Below are 26,733 nucleotides of genomic sequence, written 5' to 3'. Positions count from 1 at the left end.
ACAACTTAAAATAATAAACATTTTTTATCTTACTATTTCTGTGCATGCAGTCTGTGGATGCAGTCTGGTCAGGAGAAGCCAGAAATCATAGAAGGCAGAAGTAGGAAATGAGAGAGGGGGGGGGTGGGGGGAGAGGGGGAGGGAGGGAGGGAGGGAGGGAGAGAGAGAGAGAGAGAGAGAGAAAGAGAGAGAGAGAGAGAGAGAGGGAGAGATAGAGAGCTCACCTTGTGATGGAGGATTGCCATCACCAGTATGTATAGACCCACGAAAAAGCAAGCCTTAACAATTCCTGGTGTTTAAGCCAACCTATTATGTGCCTTGGCAAATTAAGAGTGTCTAATTTCTTTATTTCTTTTTTTTCTCTCTCTCCTCTTTCTTTAATTGTTTGTCTTTTTGTTATTGAGTTTGAAAGAATGCTTGCTTTAATTTGGACACAAATATTTCTCCAAGCATGTCTACTGCCTTTTTTTAACAGAGTCCTTCAAAGGACACACTTGCAATTTTTATGGAGTCTAATTCATGAGATCTTTTTCTTTTATACTTTAGGTTTTTTATGTTCTCAGAAATGTTTGCCTAGGCCAAGGACATAATAACTTTCTGCTATGTTTTCCTACAGCAGATTTATAGTTTTGGCTTTTCTATTTAGGTTTATGATCCATTTCAAGATAATGTTTATATATAGTTGATGCTGTATTCTGTTTTATCATTCCATATGTCTGCCCTTTTGCAAATACTGTACTGTCTTGATTACTGTAGTTTATAGTAAATTTTGAAATTGTTACTATCCTAATACATAGTCCTATCTAGTTAGGCCTGCCTGACCCTGCATCAAACAGAGAAACAAGTCTCTTTGTTTTAGTGAAAAGGTGAGTTTGTTAAAGATGCATCAACAAGGAACTGGAGGAAAAAAATTCTTTCCAAGACCACATCAAAGTGAGAAAGGTGATTTGAGCTTTTGTATTTCAAACAGACAAAGGAATGACAAAGATTCAGAATAAAGCTGAAAAAAATTTGAAAATTTTAAAAACTATGTAAAAGTCGCAGGATTCATTAAAATTGAGTAACGGTCACTTGCTTCATTTTGTTTGGTCAGCGTACCCTGTTATCAGGTAGGGCCTTCTTTCTCTATTGACCGTTCTGACCTTTGATAAAAAGGTTGGGGGAAGGTGCTGATATTAACCCATGTGGTTTTCATCCTGCTCCAGGTATTATCTTATTCCTGCAAGCAGAGCTGGAAGATCTTGTTAATCCAACTAAGAACAATAAGTAAACTGTTGATGTCAATTGTAGCAAATTACGTCAGCAAAGACTTTTAGACTTGAAATGAAATGAATCCATTTTCCAACTAAAGGATTATATTAGGATTTTCCCAGCTATTCACCTATCAAAATTGGATTGTGAGAGGATTCCAAGTTTAAAAAATCTCTTTGCCTATTCTGGGTTGTTTGCACTGCCATGGAAATTTCAGATTTAACTTGTCGGTTTGTACCAAAGAAACCTCCTAGGTTTTGAATTTGGATTGAATATATAGATCAATTTAGGAAAAACTGACATCATGATTCTGTCTTTCAATCCATGAAGAAGTTATATATGTATTTATACATTTAACTAGGCTTTATTTAGTTTCTCTTGGCAATGTTTTGTAATTTAATTGGACAGGATTTGTACATTTAAAAAAAAATTTCTTCAGTATTTCATGACTTTTCAAGCTATTGTAAGTGGTAGTTTTAATTTAAATTTCACGTGTTCATTATTAGTATATGCAAGCACAAATGATTTTTGTATATTGATCTTGAACTCTGTTATCCTGATAAACTAATGTAATAGTTTCTGTAGCTTCCTATTAGATTCCTTAAAATTTTCCATAAAAAAGGCCTTCTTTCTATAAATAGAGCTTTGCATTTTTCTTTCTATTCTTCATGCCATTTATTTCTTTTTCTTCTTTATTGGACTACAGTCCAATGTTGATGAGAAATGATGATATTGGATACCCTTTCTTTGTCCCCCCTCTTAGGGAGAAACTATTCAACCACACATAAATTTAATATTAGTTAATATAAATTGTTAAGAGAACTCTTTTATCAGATTGAGGAAATTTTCTTCTATTCCTAGTTTGCTGAGAATTTTTATCAGGAATTTTGGTTGAATTTTGTGAAATGTATTTTCTGTATCCACTGAGATGATTATTTGATTTTTCTTTCTTAGTCTATTGTCATGGTTAATTTCTTTGAATTTATTTTGAATGTTAAGACTGCCTTGCATATTTGATATAAACCCACTTGGTCATGATGAACTAATCTTTTCAATATGCTAAAATTTTGTTAAGGCACTTTGAATCCATGCTCATGATCATGTTTCTGGCCTCAAAGAATGAGCTGAGAAACCATCTCTCCTTTTCATTTCCTGGAAGTTTTTTGCACTGACATCATTTTTGCCTTAAATATTTGGTAGAATTTGCCAGGGAAGCCATCTGGGCCTGGATTTTAATTTGAGGAAAGATTTTTTTATAACAAATTAAATTTCTTAAATAAATATCCAGCTGCTCAGTTTATTTCTAATTTGAGTGAAGACTGACAGTCTGTGTCTTTCAAGGTTTTATCTTATTGCATAAAGAATTTTCCAACTTATTGGCATAAAGTTGTTTTTATATTTCCTTACTTTCTTCATAATGTCTATAGAACTCCAGTGATGTCCCTTATTTATTTCTTGATATTAGTAATTTGTTTCTTCTCTATTTCTTGATCACTATGGCTGGTAGCTTCAGAAATTATATATATACTTATTTTATTCTGACAACAAACAAAAGGTTTCTGGATCAGAGACACACCAATTATTTACCTACAAAACTTAGTGTCAGGTGCCCATATCCCATTTCCTTCATGGGTTGACATGATGATGATGTTACCTGCATGCACAGAGGGAGTCTATATTGCAGAAGGGAAAACCCAAAATTATGAATTTCAGAGCTTTACTTAAGACAGCTTGTTCATTTATCCCTCCTACTACCATCCTGAGAGAGAAAGAGAAACCTTAGATCTCTGATGTAATCTAATCATCCCTGGAAAAGAATAGATTTTATCCTTCTTTGCAAAGTCAATGAACAGCTCTAGGAGACACAAACCTGTAAATATTTCTGGGGTATGACCATATTTTATTTCCAAGGCTTGTTACGCATTCATTCAGTCTTTAATATAGGGTGCCGGTAATTTTTGCTCAAAGATGCTGACCATGTGATAATATGATAATATTCTTATTATTTCCAAACAAGGCTTATCAATTTTATTGACATTTTCCAAGAATCAACTTTTGGGTTTCATTGATTTGCTTTCTTTCTGTATCCTAGTTTATTGATTTTTATAATTATCTTTAATCTTTTCATTTTTCATTTTTCTGCTTCCTTTGGGTTTAATTTGATCATTTTAGTTTCTTCAGCAAAAGCTTACTATTTCTTTGATTCGAGACTGTTATTTTTTCAATTAATTGAAGTATTTAGAGCCATAACTTTTCCTCTAAGCACTTCTTTAACTGTAAACTACACATTTAAAAAATTTTGTGTTTTCCTTCTCATCCAGTTCAAAATATTACATTATTTCTGTTATGAGTTCTACTTTGACCCATATAGAAATATACTGTTTAACTTCCAAATATCTGGGGATTGTCCAGATATATTTCTGTTATTGCTTTCTAGATTAATCCCCTTGTGGTCAGAAAGTATAATCTGTGTGATTTGGAAGCTTTTAAATTTGTTGAGCCTTTTTATGGACTTCCTTTATTGTCAATCTTGGTGAATGTTGCATGTACACATTTTGAAACCATGCATATTCTGCTACTGCTAGGTACAGTGTTCTATGAGTGGTAATTAGGTCTTGTTGGTTGCTCTTCAAGTCTTCTCTATCATTACAGCATTTTTTCTCTACTTGATCATTTTTACTTCATGTATATTTTACTTCGTGTATTTCAAAATTTAGCAATTTAAGATTGCTAGAACATCCTGATGAATTAAACCCTGTATTATCAGGAAATGTAATGTATAGTTGGTGATATTAGACAAACACAGGGTTCTCTGCCCAGTGTGCTCAAATGACCAATTCCCAAGTGTGCTGGTTTGAAAGGATGTATGTCCCCTGGAAAAGCCATGTTTTAATCCTAATCCCATTTTGTAATTAGATCATCTCCCTGGAGATGTGATTTAATCAAGAGTGGTGGTTAAACTAGATTAGGTGGAGGCGTGTCTCGGGTGGGTCTTGATTAGTTTCAGGAGTCCTATAAAAGAGGAAACATTTTGGAGAATGAGACATTCGGGAGAGAGCCGAGAATGCTGCAGCACCACGAAGCAGAGAGTCTACAAGTCGCTGACCTTTGGAGATGAAGAAGGAAAACACCTCCCGCGGAGCTCCATGAAACCAGAAGCCAGAAGAGAAAGCTAGCAGATGACTCCGTGTTTGCCATGTGCCTTTCCAGCTGAGAGAGAAGCCCTGATGGTGTTCACCACGTGCCTTCTCACTTGAGAGAGAAACCCTGAACTTCATCGGCCTTCTTGAACCAAGGTATCTTTCTGGATGGATGCCTTTGATTGAACATTTCTATAAGACTTGTTTTAATTGGGACATTTTCTCAGCCTTAGAACTGTAAACTAGCAACTTATTAAATTCCCCTTTTAAAAAGCCATTCTGTTCCTGGTATATTGCATTCTGGCAGCTCCAAACTAGAACACCGAGACACTAGGGCTTCAGTGAGATGAAGAATTTATTGCCAAGCATGAAGCAGGAGATAATGTGGCCCAGCAGCCTACAAATCTGTCTCTCCCGGTCTAAGGAGTTTAGGGTTTTTATGGATTCAAGCAAGGAGAGATGGAGTTGTTGCTATTACAATTATACCACATCACTTATATGGTATAAGAATATTATAATATTATAGTTTCATTACTGTCATATTGTGTGATATCATATGTTTTATTTCTAAAAATGCTAAATATCTCATAATTGGTATTTTTCTTTAAAAAGTCAATTATCCTTTAAAGAGATTAGAAAATTATAAATTATGTTTCTCATATTTACATACTGAATTAGTTTCCTGTGGCCGCTATAACAAATTACCACAAACTTGGAAGCTGGAAATAACAAATACTTATTCCCTCACAGTTCTGGAGGTCTGAACTCCAAAATGAAAAAAGCACTCCCTTAAGGCATAATCAGTCCTTCCTTGCCTCTTCCAGTTTCTGTTGGCTCCAGGTATTCCTTGCTTGGGCTGCATCATTGCATCTCTGCCTCTACTTCAGATGAGCTTCTCCTCCATGTCTGTGTCCTTTTCCTTTTCTGCCTCTTATAAGGGTACTTGTCATTGGATTTAGGGCTGACATGGATAATCCAGGATGACTTCATCACAAGACCCTTAATTTAATTACACTACAAATATTTTTTTTCCAAACAAAGTCACAGTAACAGGGTCTGTAGATTTGGACATGGATATATCGTTTGGGTGGCCACCATTCAACACACTACACCTACATATTTTTGTGTAAATCCAAATTTCCACGTTATCATTTTTCCTTATGCCCCCAAAAAACTGTCTTCACTTCTGCAAACTGATCTTCTGATGATGTAGTCTCTCCTATTTTACCTTTGTCTGAAAAATTCTCTAATTTACCTTTATTTTTAAAAGTCATTTTCATTGGATATAGAATTCTAGGTTGAATTTTTTTTTCCTTTAAGGCACACTGTAACTGCTGTTAAATTGTCTTCCAAATTGCCAAGCTTTTGACAAGAAATCTACCATCATTTTTTGTTTCTCTGTATGTAATGAGTCATTTTTTACTTCGGCTTCTTGAGATTTTACATTTATTGCTAGTTTTCAGTCATTTTGAGTATACATTTCAATGTGATTTTCTTCCTGTCTCTTCTGTTTTAGGCTAATTGAGCTTCTTGGAAATGTGTTTGAGTGTTAAACAAATTTGCAATATTTTTGCCACTCCTGTTGAAATATGCTGTGTTCTCCCACCTGTGCTCCTTTTGGAATTTGTGTGTGTTTGACCACTTGATATCGCCCCACATTTCACTGAATATTTATGAATCCATTCTTCTTCTCCTCTACCTCCTTCTCTTCTTCTTCTTGCTTCTTTTTTTCTTTTTTTGCTTCCTGTAAATATGTCTTCAATTTCACTTTTTCTTCTGTAAGGTATAATCTGATTTTAATACCATCCAATATATTTCTCTTAGATATTGTATCTTTCATCTCTCAAAGTTCCATTTAGTTCTTTTCATATGCTCTTTTTCTTTCTTCGTCACATCCCTATTTCTTTCAACATTGTTTCAACATCTTCATAAAGTTTATAATGGATCATTTAAAGAACTGTTAATTTCAACTTTTCTCTTTTTTCTGGGTCTACTATACTAAACACTTTCTTTTTGGTGGTTGTGGATTATGGGTTTCTGTTTCTTGGGTTGCATGTTATAGGTTGAAAATTTTATGCTTTTGGTTGCTAGATTTTGATTTTTTTCTGCCTTTAATGGAAGTTAGATTTTCTTCTGGTACAAAGATTAGTACTTACAGCACACTTTAATTCTTTTGAGACATAGTTTTAAGTTTTGTTATGTCATGTGCATGCAGCCTTTATTCCGGGACTAATTTAGGACCACTTCTGGGTAAAACACTTCTGAGCACTCTTCTGATGCCCCATGTTTTATGAGGTGTTTCCACTTTGGTTGGTGAGAACACAGGCAGAGTTCTGAGCATGTTTCCTGCTTTCCAATGATTCTTTACTTGGAATGGCCCTAAGGAATGTGCAGAACACAACATAGTCAAATACACAAGAAGGTTTAGCTCTCTGCAGTGCCTCCTGTTGGGCATTCTCTCCCAAGCTGCATTGGCCTCCTATCCCTGTGAGCTCTGTCTTCTCAGTGCACGAAGTAGCTGCTCTGTTTGTTTTCCTTCTCCCTGCAATGCAACTGGGCAGTAACCTTGAGCAATTACCCCAAATGTTTCCTTTTTCTCAAGGGTAACAGCCCTGAACTTCCCATTGCTCAATGCTGGAAAATCATTGTTTCATGTATTTTGTCAGTTTTTTAATTGTTTACAATATAAGGTAATTCTATTGACAGTCATGGTTAGATGTTCAAATTCCTTTAATAATACACCTTTATATTGGATTTTCTTTCTTCTCTGTGTCACTTATATTCTCTCTCATCCCATTATTTTGGGGACCACCTTCTGAGAAAACTATCTGTAATGAAAACCTTGCTTAATGTTCTGCTTTCAGAGGCATATTAACATGCATAGCTAATAAGCAATCAAATTTCATCTGATAATTGGTATCTACTAAATATAATACGTGATGATGACATGATGTATTATTTCTCCTCTGGTGACAGAGGAGAAACCTTCCCTTTAGAACAGGGACATGACACATACAGCAATACTGGCCTGAAAAAACATAAGATTGCCAAGGGCTCAGACCCTGCAGGGATAAAGATTTGGTACAGTATACTAAGTCCTGCCAAACTGAATGCTGAGGATGAGAAGACCTTAAAATGGAGAGTGGAGGAGGACTGGAATGATAGCAGTTGTGGCCTGAAACCAAATTTCCAATGAAGGCTGTAATCCATCCTGCTAACTTCCCTCTCCTAAATTTCTGCTCAGGGTGGGGGTGTTGGGAATAATGGAGAAGCATAAAGAAGTAGGTATGCCTGGTGCAGTGAGAAGATGATCATGATCTCCTGCTGAGAAGGGTCCATTCTTGGGAGATGGGGGCCTACTTAATGGGTTGCTTTGGTCTGAAGACACCTATTAACTACCCAAAGCTTTAAGTGGTGTTGAAATCTGAGATGCCTTCTACTCAATCCTTTTTCCTCCCCTCTTCTTCACAGAAGTCAGACCTGCATTGTGGTCTCAAAGACTCCCCATATTCTGTGACTCTCTATCCGTTATCTTTCACACATGTTTCTCCAACAGATCTTTTGCACATCTAATACCATCTCGGCACCTGCCTTTTAGTGAATTTAATCTAACACATAACCGAGAATAAATGAGCAAAAGATTGAATTAGATATTTCACAAAGGAAGGTATGAAAATGGCCAAATAAGCTTTATGTTATCAGTTATCTGTGAAATATACATTAAAATCATAATTATATATTATATCACATTAGACATTCTAAAATTAAAATTAACAATGCCAAATGTTGGTGAAGACAAATAGAACCTTCATAGATTGCTGGTTATTATATAAAATGGCCCTACCACTTTGAAAAGAGCTTGATATTTTATTACACAGTTAATCATACATCTAACTTTTGGAGCAGAAGTTCCACCCCATAAAAATGATTCTATAAGAATATTCAAGACAGCTTCATTCATAATGGTTAAAATTGGTTAGAAGCCAAAATGCCCATCACAAGAAGAATAGATAAGCAAATCTTACAGATTCATACAATGAAATACTGTTCAGCAATAAAATGGAACAAAATACTGATTTACAAGGCAACATTGATCAGTTTCAAAATCATTAAATAGACACAGAAAAATACTTAACAATATACTTCCCTTGAAACATAATTCTAGAAAATGCAAATGATCTACAATCACAGAGAGCAAATCAATGGCTGTCTGGGGTGCGTCAGTGTGATGGAGAAACAGAAGGACTGCCAAGAGGGAGTGGGAATAATTTGGATGTTAAGAATCTATTCTGTTATGGAATTGTTAATAAAGAAACTATTCTGTATCTGTAACTTGACTGTGGCAGTAATGATCTAATTGTCAATAAATGAATTCAATTTACTGTACATAAATTATGCCTTGATAAAGTTGATGGAAATATTTAGCATAAGTGGATTCATCAATACACTGAAAATCAACTAAATGCCTAAAGTTAATGGTGGGCAACTATTTTAATTTTCTGGGCTGCTAAAAAATGGGCTGGTTTAAACAGTGAGAATTTATTAGTTCATGGTTTTGAGAATAAGAGAAAGTCCAAGTTGAGGTATCATTAAGGCAATGCTCTTTTGCCAAAGACTTGCATCCTGAGGCTGGCTGCTGGCAATTCTTAGCCCTTGGCTTTTCAATTACATGGCAATGCACATGGTAGCCACTCTTGACCTATCTGTTTTCTTCCAGGTTCCATTGAACTTCAGCTCTTGCCTCCCATGGTTTTCTCTCTCAGTGACTGAGGTTCATCCTACCTATAAAGGATTCCAGTAACAGGATTAAGACCTAACCTGATTGAAGCAAGCCACACCTTAACTGAAGTAACCTCATTAAAATGTCCTACTTACCTTACATCAGAGGTCCCACACAAATGGGTTAAGTTTTAGCACATATTTATCTGGGGCACATCCAGCTCCAAACCACCACACTCTACCCTCTAGACAAACATGTGGTAGCATGAAGCTGTTATGTACTCAAGAAAAGGCCATGTTCTTTTAATAAATTCCTGTGGTGAAGACCTATTGTAGATGGGACCTTTTGATTAGATTATTTCAATTGAGATGTGCCTGCCTCATTAAAAGTGGGTATAATTTCCTTACTGGAAAAAGGATAAAAGACATACAGAAAAAGGCTAGAGAGCTCATAGAAGCCCCAGAGAAGTTCAGAGACAAGGACATACCCACAGAAGGTGAGAGAGGAAGCCACTAAAGCCAGAAACTTAAGGCAACAAACAAAACCAGAAACCTAGGAGAGAAGGACCAGCAGACACTGACCATGTGCCGTCCCACTTGACAGAGGTGTCCCAGATGACAGCAACCTTTCTTCAGAGAAGGTATCGTCCTGTTGATGCCTTAATTTGGACATTCTTATGGCCTTAAAACTGTAAATTTTTAAGCTATAAATCCTCATAGTAAAAGCCTGCCCATTTCTGGTATATTGTAGTTCAGTAGTTTTATCAAACTGAAATGCCACAAAAGGACAAGTGTTTTATACATGCAAAATGCATTCATTCCATCACAACTTCTGGAAGGCCTTAAGTCATTTTAGTAACAGTGCTAAGTTCAAAGTCTCAATACAATCAGTTATGGGTGTGATCTGTCCCAGGGAATAATTTCCCCCCTGTCTGTGAAACTGGGACACCTAGAAAACAAGTTATTTGCTTCCAATGTACAGTGGACTAACAAGCATACAATAAACATTCTCATTTCAGAAGGAAGAGATTAGAAGAAACACAAGGAGTCACAGGTCTCAAATAATATGGAAACTCAGCCAGGAAAATTGCATTAGATTTCAAGATCTGATACATCTGTGGATCCGTGTTTTGTCCTCTGGGCCTGATGGAGCAAGCCCACCTCTTCCAAGTGCTTGCACAGTGGTCGTACTCTACCCGGGACTCTAGAGGGAAGGCCCTACCCTTTCCATGCATCAGGATAGTGGCCAGATGAATGCCAGGACAAAGGCCCCATCCTCTCTGCGCACTGGGACGGCAGCACCATTCCTGAGCAATGTCCTTCCATCCTACCCTTTCTGAACATTGGGAAAGATGACCAACCCACCTCTAACTTCAGGAGTGAACTTGTCCTTTCCACACGCCAGGGTTGTCCTACTCTCTTGACCTGAGGAAATCTTTTCAGTCCCTACATCGGCTTCCATGGGCTTGTCTTTGAAGCATTTTTCCTTCAGTTTGTCCTTTTTCTGTTCTTTTTAGTTTAGACTGGCAGTGGTTCCACTCATACAAATTTCACAAAAAAATTAGGAGGTATGCATGTTCTTCACAGGAATCCTAACCATCAGACAATAGAACTTTCCACAGATCAAACCTTTCCTGCTTAACTTCATTTTTCCAATCCTGACCTCCACTGAAATGGCGGACTGGTCTTGTGTTCAGTTGAACTCTCAGGTGGAGCCGTAGTCCCCAGGGACTTTCTAGAAGTTCAAGAAGTAAGGAGGTACATGATGGAGCTGCTTCTGGCCCTAATCTCAAAGCATCTTATCTGGATAGACTGAGTTTTTCAAACAGTCAATTTCTGTAAGCATTCATGTTTCATCTTATCCCTTGTCTCTCACATTTCACTAGAAGCAAGGAGAAACCAGATTTCCACTTAGTGTGGAAATCTCCTCAGCTAAATGGCTAAGTTGATTGCTTTCAAGTTTTGCCTTCCATTCAACATTAAAATTCAATTTTGCCAAGTTCTCTGCCACTTTTAAATGAAGATCTCCTTTTCTCTAGTTTCCAATAACACATTCATTGTTTCCTTGTAAGGCTTCATCAGAAGTAACTTTAGCATACATATTTCTACTAACAGTCTCTTCAAAGCAGTCTAGGCTTTTTCTATCAAATAGCTCACAATTCTTCTAGTTTCTTCCCATTACCTAATTCCAAAGCCATTTCCATATTTTTGGTATTTTGCAATAGCAGTACCTTACTCTCCTGGTATTAAAATCATAAAAGGTGAGAGAGCTCATAGAAGCCCCAGAAAAGTTCAGAGACAAGGACATACCCACAGAAGGTGAGAGAGGAAGCCACTAAAGCCAGAAGCTTAAAGCAACAAAGAAAACTAGAAACCTAGGAGAGAAGGACCAGCAGACACTGACCATGTGCCGTCCCACATGACAGAGGTGTCCCAGATGACAGCAACCTTTCTTCAGAGAAGGTATCGTCCTGTTGATGCCTTAATTTGTACATTCTTATGGCCTTGAAACTATAAAGTTTTAAGGGCTGCTCAAGCAAATACCATGCAATGGGCTAGTTTAAACAATGGGTATTTATTAGCTCATGGTTTTGAGATTAAGAGAATGTCCAAATCAAGGGATCATCAAGGTGATGCTTTCTTCCCAAAGACTGGAATTCTTGGACTGTCTGCTGGGAATTCTTGGTCCTTGACTTTTCTAGTACATGGCAATGCATATGCAAGCCTCTCCTAACCTCTCTGTTCTCTTCCAGTTTCCATCGAGTGTCCGTTTCTTGCTTCCCATGGGTTTCTCTCTCTGATTGAGTTTCATTCTGCTTATAAAGAACTCTAGAAAGAGGATTGAAAACAATTCTGCTTGAAGTGGACCAGAACTTAACTTGAAGTAACCTCATCAAAAAGTCCTATTTACAATGGGTTCACATTCACAGGAATGGATTAAGTTTAAGAACATATTTATCTGGGGAATATACAGCTCCTACCCATGATAGAATACTCATTTTTTTAATGTTATGTACTGACAAAGAAAATAATCTAGGAAATAAAAGTATGCAGAAAATTTCAAGTGTGATAACTATGTTTTGCAGGAAAGGAAACTTCCCAATGTGCCTCAGTTTTCTTTTTACATAGTTTAAGATGATCTGCATTTTTTTAATTGTAGAGGTTATGTTTTCTTTTAAATTAAGTTAGAATTGCAATTTTAAACATTAGTCATATTCCTAATTTTCTTCTTTCATTTGAATTCATATAAATGCATTCTTCTTGCATATGTACTTTAATTTATTATGAGTAAGCAAACTTGAAAAATTGTACCTCTAGGAAGTTATTGAAAGTGCTGAGAACAAAATTATTCTATATGCAGTAAATTTTTTAAAAAAGCGTCATTACAACTTGTCTAAAGGACATTCCTGGAGATACTTCTGATTATTATGCTCATAAGTAATAGTTCCATCATTTAAATTTGAAATCCTATTAAAGTTTTAAATGGTATATTAAAACAGTATGTCATTGACTATGTTTTTGTATTTTTTAATAAATGCTACAGTATTAGAATGCAGTTATATTCTAGTATATAGGGAAAACAGCATTATATCTAACATTTCAATAACACAATATTTGCTTTATAATATTATGGCTACATGGATACAAAGCTTTCTGTGATAATACGAATGTGTTTTGAAATAGCATATTTATAATTTACATATCTGGCTGTTGTTTTACAGTAAGATGTTATTATTATTCTCAGCAGTTTTTCTTAAATTGTGAAAAGGTGGTTGGCATGGTTAGGGACATGTGTCAACTTAGCCAAGTTGTGGTACCTGTTTATCTGATTGGGCAAGTGCTGGCCTGTCTGTTGTGATGAGGACATTTCATAGAATTAGGTCATGATCATGTCAGCTGCATCCACAGCTGATTCCATTTGTAATCGGCCAAAGGGAAGTGTCTTCTACAATTAGTGATGCTAAATCTAATCACAGGAAGCCTTTTAAGGAGGATTCAGAGGAGACAGATTCTATTCCTGCTTTGGCTGGTGAGCCTCTCCTGTGGAGTTCATCCAGACCATCCATCAGAGTCGTCGGCTTCACAGCTGCCCTGTGGATTTTGGACTCTGCATTCCTGTGGTCACGTGAGACACTTTTATAAATTTTATATTTGCAAATGTTCCCTGTTGATTCTGTTTCTCTAGAGAACCCTAACTAATAGATCTTGGTACCAGGAGTGGTTCTTAAGAAACAGACTCTTAAAAATGGGTTTTTATGAATGGTTTTCTACTCTGACTGGAATCAGAGACACTAAGGACTCTGATTCCCATAATCAGAATGACACTCCCAATTCATGGAGTGAGTTGGCAAAGGAGATAGTCAAAATATCATCATTTGATTCTCCTAATGCTTCACTTGTACGAAGTCAGACTCTGGGGGGATAATGTTTTTGACACCTTTACAGAGTTTTGTAGAAACAAGAGCTATAGAGATGATGGTTGGTTGTTGTTAGATACACTGGCTACATTAAGGGGTGGAAGGGATGGGCTTAAAGCTTCAAACGAGAAGCTTAAGTGCCGTCTGAAAGATGAAGACGTTTCTAAGAATATCCTGAAGGAAAATCTTATTTCCTGTAGCTGTAGACTTGAGATCTCTGAAAATCAAACTCAGAATCTTATTGTTAGAGTAGCTACTTTACAATGTAAACTGAAATCTCAGTCTTGCATGGTGTCTGTCGTTAAAGTGAGGGCATTGATTGGAAAGAAGTGGGACCCTGAAAAATGGGATGGTGACATATGGATTAATAATGATGTTGGGGGTGAGGTTGAAACCCTAGGTCATGCTGAGTCTTCTCTAGATAACCCTGTAATAGTCTTCCCTGAGGACATAGCAACCCCACCTCCAGCCTGCCTTGAGGAATTTGCCACCCAACCTCCTCCTGAAGGGATTAGCCCTAGAGTGATTAATCCTGTTTCACCAGATGAAACTGCAAATGAAGGCCCTGAAGCAAATGGCTTGGAAGATATTTCTAATTCTTTTCGTGACCCACTCCACCACCCCTTATTTCTTCCAGACCTATAACTAGACTAAAGTCTCAACAGGCCCCTAAAGGTGAGGTACAAAGTATCACACATGAGAAGGTACGTTATACTCCAAAAGAACTGTGTGAGTTTTCCAATTTATATTGACAGAAATCAGGGGAATATGTGTGGCAATGGATTTTAAGAGTGTGGGATAATGGTGGGAGGAATATAAGGCTGGATCAGGCTGAATTTATTGATATGGACCCACTAAGCAGAGATTCTGCATTCAATGTTATAGCTCCAGCGGTTAGAAAAGGTGTTAACAGCTTGTTTGGGTGGTTGGTGGAAACATGGATCAAATGGTGGCCGACATTACCTGAGGTTGAAATGCCAGAACTGCCTTGGTATAATGTAGGTGAGGGGATCCAGAGGCTTAGAGAGATTGGAATGTTAGAGTGGATTTATCATGCAAAGCCTGCTCTTACACCCCAGGAATGTCCAGAGGATGCACCTTTTACCAGAACAGTGAGAAATAAATTTGTGAGACTAGCACCATTATCCCTAAAGAGCTCTGTGGTTGCCCCTCTCTGTAGGTCAGATATTACTGTAGGAACTGCTGTCACTGAGCTGGAATCCTTAAACACAATGGGGATGACAGGATCCCGAGTTGGCAGAAGCCAGGTGGCAGCACTTAATCACCAAAGACAGGGTAGATGCGGCTATTATAATAGACAGCAATAAACTCAAAGGAGGCATCAAAATTATATGACACGCAGAGATTTGTGGCATTGGCTAGTAAATCATGGGGTGCCTAGAAATACAATAGAAGGGCAGTCTACTAAATTCTTGTTGGAGCTGTATAAACAAAAGAGTTCTAGGTCAAGGGAACAGAAGTCTAACCTGAATTACAAAAACACAGAGTCACGACCCCTTAATCAATTTCCAGACTTGAAACAGTTTACAGACTCAGAGCCCCTTGAATGAAGGGGAGGCCAGGTCCCTTTGGGGGAGAACCCTGTTACACTGCCACAAATTTATAATGTTAATCTTCCTCCAAGTCTTCCCCAAGGAGACTGACAGTCTTTTACCAGGGTAACTGTGCATTGGGGAAAAGGAAATGATCAGATATTTGGGGGATTATTAGACACTGGTTCAGAAGTGACATTAATTCCAGGGGACCCAACATGTCACTCTGGACCACCAGTCAGAGTGGGGGCTTATGGAGGCCAGGTGACCAATGGAGTTTTAGTTCAGGTCCATCTCACAGTGAGTCTAGTGGGCCCACTGTTCCCATCCTGTAGTTATTTCCCCAGTTCCGGAATATATAATTGGCATAGACATACTGAGCAAATGGCAGAATCCCCACGTTGGTTCTCTAACTCATGCAGTGAGGGCTATAACGGTAGGGAAGACCAAGTGGAAGCCACTAGAACTGCCCATACCAAGCAAAGTAGTAAATCAGAAGCAATACCAGATTCCTGGGGGGATTGCAGAGATTACTGCCACTCTTAAGGACTTGAAAGATGCAGAGGTGGTGATTCCCACCACATCCCCATTCAACTCTCCTGTTTGGTCTGTGCAGAAAACAGATGGGTCTTGGAGAATGACAGTGGATTATTGTAAGCTCAACCAGGTGGTAACTCCAATTGCAGCTGCTGTTCCAGACGTAGTATCATTGCTTGAGCAAATCAATACATCCCCTGGTACCTGGTATGCAGCTATTGATCTGGCAAATGCTTTTTTCTCAATAGCTGTTAGTAAGGACCACCAGAAACAGTTTGCTTTCAGCTGGCAAGGTCAGCAATATACTTTCATTGTCCTACCTCAGGGGTATATCAACTCTCCAGCCCTATGTCATAATCTTGTTCGCAAAGAACTTGATCATTTCTGCCTCCCACAAGACATCACACTGGTCCATTATATTGATGATATCATGTTGATTGGACCTAGTGAGCAAGAAGTAGCAACTACTCTAGATTTACTGGTAAGGCATTTGTGTGTCAGAGGATGGGAGATAAATCCAAGAAAAATACAGGGGCTTCCACCTCAGTAAAATTTCTAGGTGTCCAGTGGTGTGGGGCATGTCGAGATATCCCTTCTAAGGTGAAGGATAAGTTGCTGCATCTGGCCCCTCCCACAACCAAAAAAGAGGCACAATGCCTAGTTGGTCTTTTTGGATTTTGGCGACAACATATTCCTCATTTGGGTGTGCTACTCCGGCCCATTCATTGAGTAACCAGAAAAGCTGCTAATTTTGAGTGGGGACCTGAACAAGAGGAGGCTCTGTGACAGGTCCAGGCAGCTGTACAAGCTGCTCTGCCACTTGGGCCGTATGATCCAGCAGATCCAATTGTGCTGGAAGTGTCAGTGGCAAATAGAGATGTTGTCTGGAGCCTTTGGAGAATCACAATGCAGACCCTTAGGATTTTGGAGCAAAACCTTACCATCTGCTGCAGATAACTACTCTCTTTTTGAGAAACAGCTTTTGGCCTGTTACTGGGCCTTAGTAGAGACTGAACGCTTAAGCATGGGCCACCAAGTTACCATGAGACCTGAGTTGCCTATCATGAATTGGGTGTTTTCGGACCCACCAAGCCATAAAGTTGGGCGTGCACAGCAGCACTCTATTGTAAAATGGAAATGGTATATACAAGATAGAGCCAGAGCGGGTCCTGAAGGCATAAGTAAGTTACATGAAGAAGTGGCACAAATGCCCATGGTTTCCACTCCTGCTGCCACATTACCTTCTCTTTCCCAGACCAGAGCTATGGCCTCTTGGGGAGTTCCTTAGAGTGAATTGACTGAAGAAGAGAAAACTCAGGCCTGGTTTACAGATGGTTCAGCACGATATGCAGGTACCACCCGAAAGTGGACAGCTGCAGCATTACAACCCCTATCTGGGATGTCCTTGAAGGATGGTGGTGAGGGGAATTCCTCCCAGTGGGCAGAACTTCGAGCAGTGCACCTTGGTGTTCATTTTGCTTGGAAGGAACACTGGCCAGAGGTGCGTTTGTATACTGACCCATGGGCTGTTGCTAACGGCTTGGCTGGATGGTCAGGGACTTGGAAAGACCATAACTGGAAAGTTGGTGACAAAGAGGTCTGAGGAAGAAATATGTGGATAGACCTTTCTGAGTGGGCTAAAAACATGAAGGTATTTGTGTCCCATGTGAATGCACACCAGAGGGTGACTTCAGCAGAGGAAGATTTTAATAATCAAGTGGGTAAGATGACCCGTTCTGTGGATACAAGTCAGCCTCTTTCCCCAGCAACTCCTGTCATTGCCCAATGGGCTCATGAACAAAGTGGTCATGGTGGTAGGGATGGAGGTTATGCATGGGCTCAGCAACATGGACTTCCACTCACCAAGGCTGACCTGGCTACAGCCACTGCTGAGTGCCCAATCTGCCAGCCGCAGAGACCCACACTCAGCCCCCAGTATGGCACCATTCCTCAAAGGGACCAGTCAGCTACATGGTGGCAGGTTGATTACATTGGACCACTCCCTTCAGGGAAGGGGCAGTGATTTGTTCTAACTGGAATAGATACGTACTCTGGATATGGGTTTGCTTTCCCTGCACACAATGCTTCTGCCAAAACTACCATCCGTGGGCTTACAGAATGCCTTATCCATCGTCATGGTATTCCACATAGCATTGCTTCGGATCAAGGAACACACTTCACAGCAAATGAAGTGCGGGAATGGGCACATGCTCATGGAATTCTCTGGTCTTATCATGTTTCCCACCATCCAGAAGCAGCTGGATTGATAGAACAGTGGAATGGCCTTTTGAAAACTCAATTACAGTGCCAACTAGGTGGCAGTACCTTGAAAGGCTGGGGTAATGTTCTCCAGGAAGCTGTATATGCTCTGAATCAGCATCCGCTGTATGGTGCTGTTTCTCCCATAGCCAGGATTCATGGGTCCAGGAACCAAGGGGTGGAAATGGGTGTGGTGCCACTCACTATTACCCTTAGTGATCCACTAGGAAAATTTTTGCTTCCTGTCCCTGCTACCCTGAATTCTGCTGGTCTACAGGTTTTAGTTCCAAAACGGGGTGAGCTTTCTCCAGGAGAAACAACAATGATTCCACTGAACTGGAAGTTAAGATTGCCACCTGGTCACTTTGGGCTACTTATGCCGCTGGATCAACAAGCCAAGAAGGGGGTTACATTATTGTCTGGGGTAATTGACCCTGACTATCAGAAGGAAGTAGGACTGCAACTACATAATGGAAGTAGAGAAGAGTTTTCTTGGAATATAGGAGATCCCCTAGGGCGTCTTTTAGTTCTACCATGCCCTATGATCAAAATCAATGGAAAACTGCAACAACACAATCCAGGCAGGACTACTAATGGCTCTGAAACTTCAGGAATGAAGGTTTGGGTTACCCCACCAGGCAAAGAACCATGGCCAGCTGAAGTGCTTGCTGAGGGTAAAGGAACATGGAATGGGTAGTGGAAGAAGGTAGTGACAAATATGAACTTCTACCAGGTGATCAGTTACAGAAACGTGGACTGTAATGCTGTTTTTTTCATGTTATACTATTTAAGTTGTAAGATATCAAGTTTAAGAATGAATGTTGCCCAAAGATTTGCACCCTATTCTGGAGAGATTTAATGTGTTTCCAGTATATGCAGGACAATTGAGTATTGTCAGGTAAAAGAAAAAAAATGTATGCTTATTTGTTTTCATTTGGAAATTAAATATGGTTTAAGGTGATAAATATATAGGTGCCAAGTTGACAAGGGGTGGACTGTCATGGTTCGGGACATGTGTCAACTTGGCCAAGTTGTGGTACCTGTTTATCTGATTGGGCAAGTGCTGGCCTGTCTCTTGCAATGAGGACATTTCAAAGGATTAGGTCATGATCACATCAGCTGCATCCACAGCTGATTCCATTTGTAATCAGCCAAAGGGGAGTGTCTTCTATAATTAGTGATGCTAAATCTAATCACGGGAAGCCTTTTAAGGAGGCTTCAGAGGAGACAGATTCCATTCCAGCTTTGGTTCGTGAGCCTCTCCTGTGGAGTTCATCCAGACCATCCATCGGAGTCGTCGGCTTCACAGCCTGCCTTGTGGATTTTGGACTCTGCATTCCTGTGGTCACGTGAGACACTTTTATAAATTTTATATTTTCAAGTGTTCCATGTTGATTCTGTTTCTTTAGTGAACCCTATCTAATACAATGGTTGAAGAAGTTGTGCTCAGGACCCGGATTCCAGGTCACTGCTTTCTCCTTTTCTACAAAATCAGTTTTTTTTCTCTATCATTTCCTTAAATACATATACACGTATTATTTAAATGTTTCTAAAGTGTTGATGATTTCTGGCAAAAGAATGAAGGAAAGAGAGAATTGAGTGAAAATCCTGAAAGCTGTTCAGATAGCTTCATTTTGCACTTTGTGATTGAAGATGTGAAATACAATATGCTGACATCTCACCATTGGTTTCTGTACAAAATCTTAATGTTTTAGACCCATACTACCACTGTGCTTGGAATCTCTAAGCCCTTAATAATTTGACCTTCAGAAATGGTAGAGAGTAAAAAGGAGGTGTGAGGAAGGACAGGTTTTAGATAAATTTGTGTTTGAAGGGGAGGAGGGACAGAGAAAGTATTTAATAATGCTTAATGATAGAAGACTGTGTATGAATAGAAATGAGAACTAGCCACTAAGGACAGATAAATTGATGGTGTAGGACAAAAAGGAACAGTCAATAGTGAATGATTTCTCTGAGATGTCAGGGCAGATGGCATCCAGAGGATAATGGGGAGAAAACGTGTGTGATACAGGTAGATTAATGAGAGGCAAAGGAATTATTAGCTGATGAAAATTCTCATTTTAATATAAAGCAAAAAATGAAGCCAGTGACTGAGTTGGTAGGAGAGTCCGAGTTTTGAAGAGCTTGGCGAAGACTCTCAAACCTTTGTGAGAATAAGAGAGTGCATTTCTTAAAGACATTTAGGAGTGAAGCCTGACGAGCTCAGAGGTAACCTAGAAGGGCTTCAGTGAGAAAACTGATGATATATTGTTCAGTAAACTGAGGCATATTGCAATGGTATTTCATCTACTGTGTTTCTATAATTCTTAAAGTAAATGAAAATAAATGGTACAGCGTTAAAATGCAGTTATAAACTGATGGGTAATCATTTATGAAGTTTTCAGTGCATTAAAGTTTTGAGTTTTAGCCAGTAGACTTTGTCAGTTAGTGAAACATTAATCATTAGAGGAAGCAAGACTTTTGAAAATTTCAGTTTCTTGTATACATAACAGGAGTTAGACAAAGTTTCTCTTTTCAGATTCTCAGCTGGTACACAATAAAAATGGAACTCAAGAAGTTTTTATTTTCCAACCCACTGATTCAGTCACCCTGATGACCAAAAACAACTCTATTTGGTAAAACTAGTTTAAACATGGCAATAAATCAAATTAAAAGTAACCTATAGATTCCTTTATTTCTTTTTATGACAGCTACAACTATTGACATTACAACATTTCTGAGTAACAAGAAACTATTTTGTACGTTCAATAATGTCGACCCTTTGCACACGGATCTTAAATGGTTTTCAAAGTCCACATTCTTCAGAAAGACTCTAATGAAGTGAGATAGTATTGACATATGCTAGGATTTTCAAAGTGATCTTGTTTTAATTTACAATTTTGATTTTATTTTCCTTTATGCTACACCACAAATACAATCACCCACTCCCCAAATTTCACCACTATTCACTTAGTAAACTCATTGTATGACCTAGCAACTGTGTATCCTCCACTTCATGTATGTTTGATCCAAAAACATTGCCTTTAAAATGTCTAATCTTTCTTTAAGTCCAACTCAAGCACTACTTCTGCCAGAAACCTTCACTAATAATTTCAATACACTGTCTCTTTTATGAAGGGCATGCACACTCACACACACACACACTCACATGTACACACCCACACACACAACCAGCATCTTGTCCTCTTCAGGGAAATTCATCCCCTACCTGCTTTGATTATTTTCCATATTGTGAAGAACTGTTGTCAATAAGAGGTGACTGGACTAAGAGTTGGCATCTTATGGAAATTGAAGCAGTCACAATACCTACTACCTCCCACTCCATTTGATCTGTTTTGGTGTAGGCATATGTCCGAAAATAGATCAATCATTGGAGCTGGGAAAGTCTATCCCTTTCTGATGGCAAAGCTGACCAGTACAGTGTGGCAGTCTCCACCACTCTGATACCATAGGTTTACAAGCATTACAAGATGATAATAACTATCTTTTTCACATTTCTCTGTATTGTCTGATTTAGTTTTTACAGTGAGAAAATATTGTCTTTCGTCTTTAAAATCAAGAAAAAAAAACTAGTTAAATTTTGAAAGTAAAGAGTGTTTTTGTACCAACAATAAAGCTTCACAGGCTAACTTATTCTGTTTTTAGTTCTAAATTCTCCTTAAAAAATTGAAGATTAGTAGATAACTCTCTGGTATAGCTTGGCACCTCTGCTCTCATGGAGCGAACCAATTTTGCTTCATTCTCAAATGTGTTCCTTCAAAGTGTACTTTTAATGTAATTTTGCAATTTAATAAAATATCCCCCAAACCACTGAAATATAACTATGAAAACAAATACTAACTTCCAAAAAGCATCACAAGATTAGATTTAGGCAAGATAATTGTAAAAGTTCAGAGGAATCATAAAAATGTACAAGATTTTATACTCAGTGTAGGTCTTCAGAATTCTTTAATTTTTTTCTGAACCTAAAGATCATGGATTATAATTTTTCTTGTGTATACAAGAAGGACAATATAGAATTCAAAAAGCAAAGTCTTGTATCTTCATTTAAAATGTTGTGCAGGTTCAAATGGAATGTTTATGGTGAAAATGAAATATTTAGAATATATATGTGTATCTCTATATAGTATCTTTTATGATTTCCTGGTGAACAAATTTTCCTATTAACCAACCGAGTATGAGTCCTGATGGCATCGGACAAACAAGCATCTACTAGATTTGTTTCATTTGAAATCATACTCATTTTAGGATGTTGCACTTTCTGATTACCTCAGATTGATCTGGTATGGGTCGGATTAATTTTTAAAGTGGTAAATAATGCATTGTTTCTTTAAAAATCCAAAAACTGAAGGTTTGTGAAATTAGCAGTCCTTGATGATGAAAATGTAGGAAACTGTTATTCTTACCCCCAGATTCTATGGAGAGATTTTATAGATAAATTAGAATCAGATTGCCTTGCTTTAATTATTTGATCATTCCTTCTTCTATAGCAACCTACACTCTTTTCCAAGCTCCAATTAAATTTTAATTGTCCCAATTCAGCAATTAACCCTCATTCTTGACCCCTTATCTCCACTACTTCCTTAAGGATTTACTAATTATCTGAACACTCCAAGCTCTTTAGTTTTGGTTACCAAGGACTTCAGAGAGCCTCCAAAAATCCTGGGGAGCTTATTAAAAATGGAGATTCACTATATTTACCCCCCAAATAATCTGAATCAGAGCCTCCAGATTACTTTCCAGTTTGATTCACATACACACCAAATTTTGAGCAGGAATGTTCTCCTTACTTTATGTAATAATAATTCTAAACATGTGACACCATGTAAGTGTAATACATGGATGTAAAGTCTAACCATTCCTTTTTTTTTTTTGATATTCTTTCCCCCTTAGCTATTATTTTACAGGGAGGAGGGCATACAGTTTTATTTGTGAAAATTTTCTTTTTCTTAAATAATTGGAAAGTATATAGGAGAATGTAAATGACTTGTAATTTTATACAATGTTTACATGCACAGAATGCCTTTCCCATATGTACTGCAGATCAAGGCGGGGGGGTCTATATGACATTGCAGTTATTTGATTATTGAGCCCCAATATTTAGGGATAATAAGTACCAGCATTATGTTTTCATTGATTTTAAGAAGTAGACTACTATTCTGCATTGCCATCAGATTGCATTGCCTCTTTGATTAAGAGAGAACCCATACTTCAATGCATGCTCTGTTGTCATTGGGGTGGGTAAGAAGTTGCTGAAAAGGAAACATTAATATACAGATTCTGGGGTATTTGTCAGGCTCTTTGCAGCCTTATTTGAAACAGGTGATAAAAGGGACCTTTCTGGGTTAGCAGAAAACAGAGGGTCTTGAATAGTTGAGAGGTTGTATTCTCACAGAATTACTTGTGTTTAGAGAACCATTTTGGAAGGTCTTAGAGGATAAAGGGTTAGCATCCATCAGTTCACTGGTGAGGTAAGAACAGATTGGAGGTAGATAAGAAGAGGGGAAGATGGGTAGAGAGAATAAGTCGTTCTGCCAGGTAGAGCTCTCCTGGGAAGAGTCTGAACAGGCGTGGTACCTGGCCCACCACTATCCTTCACATCTGGACTGAGGATGAGAAAATGAAAGAGAACCAAGAATTACTGAATATCCAGAGGAACAACAGGTGCAAGATGCAGTCATTTGCTTCACTTTTTAAACTACGCTTTTCTTGTATTTATATAAAGATGTTTCTGGACATACTCCCCTATGTATATATTTTTGCCATCAACAGTGTTTTATGCAAATCCTTATTCATATCGTTGATGATTTTTTAGGATATGTCGTATTTTAAAGGATTCCTGGGATGTATAGTGAAACTACAAGATTTATATCAGAAGATCCTAATTTACAACATTTTTGTTTTAGTTTTATCAATCAATTCCAATGATTCTTCTGACAATTATTATACCAGTAGCTCACTAGTAGTTACTAATACAGTATAATATATTCAAATTTATAGGTTATACCCCTATTTCATTATTGTTATTTGAAAAAATCTTCATTCTTCTCACTTTCATCTTTTTCAAAATTGGGGTTTCTCGATCTCAACCCTATTGGCATGTTGGACTAGAAAATTCCTTTCTGTGGGGGACTGCCCTGAGCATTACAGAATGTTTAGTAGCATCCTTAGCCTCTGCCAATTAAATGCCAGTAGGAACCTATCCCCAGTTGGAGTAACTACAAATGTCGCCAGGCATTGCCAGGTGTTTCCTGGGGATCAAGATGGTCCCCTATTGAGAATCACTTTTGCAAATGAACTGTGTTTTGATTTTTCTAATTAAAAAAATAAATTCCATTAGCAATTTTAATTGGCATTGCACTGACACTGTAAATATAAGTGTAAAGAATAGACCTTTTGATAGTATCCAAGATTAACTCTCTTGGCACCCACCCTGAACTTCTAATTCTGCTTCCTTAGATGCCCACAAATTTGCTCTACTATAATGTTGTTGACCACTTATACTGTTGCAGTTTTACACACCATGAGATATTTCTTCTGGCCACTGACCACAGAAAGGCAGATAATCTTAATTTGTGTAGTATGTTGTGAATGTGTATGAGTGTGTATGTGTGTGTTTGTGTGCGTATGACTATGTGAACACAAGGCTGTAGATATTTTTGTGGGAATTTAGTTAAGGCTAAATTAGCTAGCCTTCATTTTAAACAAGAGGAGGGGCTCACCATTTTGAAATGGTCGATTAAGCCATGTAAAATGCTAATGGAATTAAGCCGTGTAAAATGGATATCTGAGACTGAAAATGGCAAGCCTCTCTCAATGATGCTTAAGGTTTTGTGGCCTCCAGACACAATCAAGACTATTTCTTCCTCTGAATAGATTTTTTTTTTTTCACATCAGCAGGTACCAGGAATCGAACCTGGGTCTCCAGCATGGCTAGGCAAGAGCTCTACCTTCTGAGCCACCATGCCACCCCCCCCCCCCCCCAAGTAGCTATTTGGCAAAACAACAGCGGCTTATTTCTCCCATCGTGCTGGACCCAATATGAAGACAGAATTCCATAGAAATGAGTGTAATCAATCTATTTACATTTTTACCATTAACCAATGCTTATTGAAAAGTTAAATTAACCACAAGGAAGAAAGTAAAGTTTGGAGAGAAGGAAGTGAGATTGAGATAAAATGGAATTGCCATCTGCATTTCCCCTCAAAAATGCATTTTGTTTGGCATATCAGAGTTCTATAATTAATAGAGAGGATCACACAAATTTTAATGTAATATTGTTGGGAAACTTTCCTTGACTGCTGTCCCGATGGGTATGAATTTGGTAGGAGTTTAGATGCCATTCATACTCAGTGGAGGATTGTGTTTTGTTTTGCCCCCAAACCAGGCAGAATGAACTTACCTACAGAATTGGCAATGTAAATAAACACCCTATTTCAAAATTTTTTATTTTCTATTCTTCTTCATCTGATGTGTCATTCAGTACAATCACCAGAATGTTTTTCAAGTTTGATCTGAATTAAGTTACTTAGTAAAATTTCACAGAAATACTGAATTTTAGAAACTAAATACAATTTCTGCATCATCAAAAAACCATCAACCTTATAAATCTCTAAAAGTGTCTTTTCATATACATGATTTAACTGAGATTTAGATAAATCCTAAGTATCATTAAAAAAAATATTCTTAAAGGGGAAATCTAGAATGTTAGATAAGGAGCAAACACGCCCAGACATGTCTTGGTAGAAAAGTAAATTTTTGAGCCGCAAATTTCCATACTGATAAAAGAATGTCCTTCCTGAAGCAGGACTCAGTGCTGGGGTGTGGAAAATTGGCCCTGATGCTGTACATGTTTACAGCCCAAAGGTAGAAGATTTATAGATAGTTGGATTCTGTAAACTAAAGTCATCTTCCAAAGTGTGGGTTTTCTCAGTGCATCTTTACGGTATTTACTCAGGCTGCTGCTATATATAAAGCAATACATGAGTCCATAAAACTTACTTCCCCTGCTTTTGAAGGTGAACAAAACACTTCAGTAGCAAAAACAAATTGATATTGCGAGCAAAGCAAAGGCAGAAATCTCTCTGGGCCCCAGTTCCTTCTCTTGTGAAACAAAGACATTTGCTTTTAGAGGTAATGACCAATAACCACAAGATTTAAAGAACGGTTCAATTCTGATATAGAAGAAAGTAATTTCAAAGAAATATGATGAATTTTTAAACATCATCCTTTTAAAAATGCCGTATAGACTTAAATAATTTGCATTTTTTGTTTGATTGTTTTGGAAGAGATGATCACGTTTTCTGGAATTATTTGAGTTAAGTATGGAACCACGCTTTAGGTTTTTCATGTGATCTTATGCAAAAGGGTATGATAAGCATACATATCAAACAAGTTGTAGGAAGTTTCTAAGTAGGGCATATATTTCAATGGTACCTCCCAAGGAACCTTTGCAAGGCATGTCATCTTTACTTCACAAAAGAATCACTCTTCTGAAAAGCTTTTTCTATGTACCCTAAATGTAGGCACATGGGAGTGCAGTGGATGGGGGAACTATATTTTGAATATTAAATTCTGTTTGTCAGGTTTCTTTGATTAGATTCTATTAATTTCCTGAATTCATGATCATGAAAGTTAAATGTATTAAAGGTGTCAATTCATTAACTGTTTTTAACGAAGATCCAGGAAGCCTTAAGAATGAACACAAATGGCTTCTTGGCATCCTGTCTCACTTCTGCTGCTTTTTTTTTTTTTATTTTAACATGGGCAGGCACTGGGAATCGAACCCGGGTTCTCTGGCATGGCAGGCGAGAACTCTGCCTGCTGAGCCACCAT

Source organism: Tamandua tetradactyla, chromosome 26 (assembly GCF_023851605.1).
Source record: "Tamandua tetradactyla isolate mTamTet1 chromosome 26, mTamTet1.pri, whole genome shotgun sequence".
Lineage (NCBI taxonomy): Eukaryota > Metazoa > Chordata > Mammalia > Pilosa > Myrmecophagidae > Tamandua > Tamandua tetradactyla.
This window is presented reverse-complemented; position numbering follows the sequence as displayed.